Below are 2,083 nucleotides of genomic sequence, written 5' to 3'. Positions count from 1 at the left end.
CTTCTCTCCTCTATTTTTCTTTCTTTCATTCTTTCTCCCTGTCCTTTCCCCCAGTCATGTCTGTCCCATCTTTAAAAAATGAAAATAAAATAAATACATAATTATAATAAAGGTCAATCAAATGGACCAATATGGCAAGGCCATGATGATCCACTTGGTAAAGTAACTCCACTTGGCATCTTTCTTGGCCTTCAGACAACAAATCTGATGGCTAAAGATCCAAATGGAACAGGCAAAAGAATAAAAAAAAGATTTACTAGTTTAAAGTTAGATAGCTAACACTTGCTAACTACGAGATGATTTGAGGAGCATGTCATATTTTGTTTCTTGAAGATATTTGGCCGTAGATGGTATTAATTGAAAAGTTACGAAGCGCTATTACAGTTCCATCTGGATGAGTCACCAATGGCTGAACTAAAATTCCTGGCATTCCATCCAATATTTGTAGTGACATTTTATCCAAACAACAATCAGCTGACATATATTTGTTACTCGTTTTTTGCTATTACTATCCAGTGCAATCCTGCTTTGCTGTAGTTTGATACCAGAAATCAAATAACCCTGGCTTGCAGAAATTGTGAATGTGCCAAGGAGATTTTTGCAAACTCAGTCATCTCAGGAATGTTCAACAGGAACTAGAGGACCAGGGATCCCCTCACCTCTCCTCTACTGGTATCCAGCCCACAAAGACCTGTGCAGGTCTTCATCCCCTGATATGCCATCCATCCATCCACTTGTCAGGCTGTGGCAGACCCAGCATCACCAACATACGCGAGCTGCTGTCAGGTTGACTCTTTTCTTACGACAGTCCCTGTCAAAGTGTCCAAGGGCCCCATTGTGCCCTGGAGTGCAGCACCAGCTCAATCTTAGTAGTAGACAAAGTGAAGAGCACTGGAGCCATCCCATCAGTCTCCATTATGAGACAGAGTTAGTGCTCTGCTGTCATATTGCTGTGGTACTCCAAGGGAGATGCTGTCTCATACATCATCAGGGAACAAAGGGCCTGGCTGGGGGTGGGGGTGGAGGAGGTGGGGCCTTCCTGTTCCTCAGACACTCTTACTCTCTCCTTTTAGAGCTCCACAAACATCTGGGGGAAGTTTCACATTGAGCTCAATCCAGACTAAACCTGCATTTTCTGAAAATAAAGCTTCACATTGTGTTTCAGCGTGGTTGGTTCAAACACTGATAATAATGACAATAATGAAGTATTTCAATCAGGGTTTGGATGTGTGTGGCAGCAGTTTGATGTACTTAGCATCAGGTAAATCTTCACGAGCTGTCATATGCAGAATTAATGAAAGGCTGTACAAAATGCACTGTAAAGTTTAATTCAATCCAGTTATATTTACATAGCACTAATCTCCACAAATCAAGGTTTCGAGTTGATGGTTGCTGTGATTTGGCGCCATGAATTCAAATCAGTGTTTTCTCTGATTTCTCTGATTTTTTCCTCATTATTATCCAACCAGTTTCCATTTTCTGCAGCAATTCAGAGGTTTGGGCAGTATTTGCAGTTTTGTCTGTATTTAAACAGGAAAAGACGGAGGTAGAGGGTGTGTCTGCGAGAGTGAAGCCTCTGGCATCTGACAAACACAACGTTAGCATAGCAAAAGGCAGCCCTGCTGTCACTACATTATCTGCAGTGAGCCATCCCCCACACAGTCAGAAGTAGTGACAAGTCATGATCAGACCAACTTAGACTCTATTTGAATAAACATTGCGCTCTAATTTGTTTAAGGGCCACAGGGATATACTACAAATGAAGTTGAACACAGCCAGGCTTTTGTTGTCTTAGCTGGCTCGACAAAGCCAGATAACAGATATGATGATGATGGTTATCAACTTCTCAATTTAACTGGAATTTTTTCTTCTAGGCTTGGTGTGCCCTCATGTAAAATCAGGCATTTTGTGGGTTTTCCACAAAAATGATCAATCAGGGATTTAGTCAGGTAAGGATTTAAAAAGGTGATTAAAATCTATAAAGAATATATAAATATAACAGTAAATACAATTCAGTACCGTCGGAATGAAGACAAGAAATTAGCCCTGCCAGAAATAACTCATTTGGTGATTTCACAACCAA

Source organism: Pundamilia nyererei, unplaced genomic scaffold, assembly GCF_000239375.1.
Source record: "Pundamilia nyererei isolate P.nyererei 1_Seehausen unplaced genomic scaffold, PunNye1.0 scaffold00228, whole genome shotgun sequence".
Lineage (NCBI taxonomy): Eukaryota > Metazoa > Chordata > Actinopteri > Cichliformes > Cichlidae > Pundamilia > Pundamilia nyererei.
Note: the sequence above shows the minus strand (reverse complement) of the source record.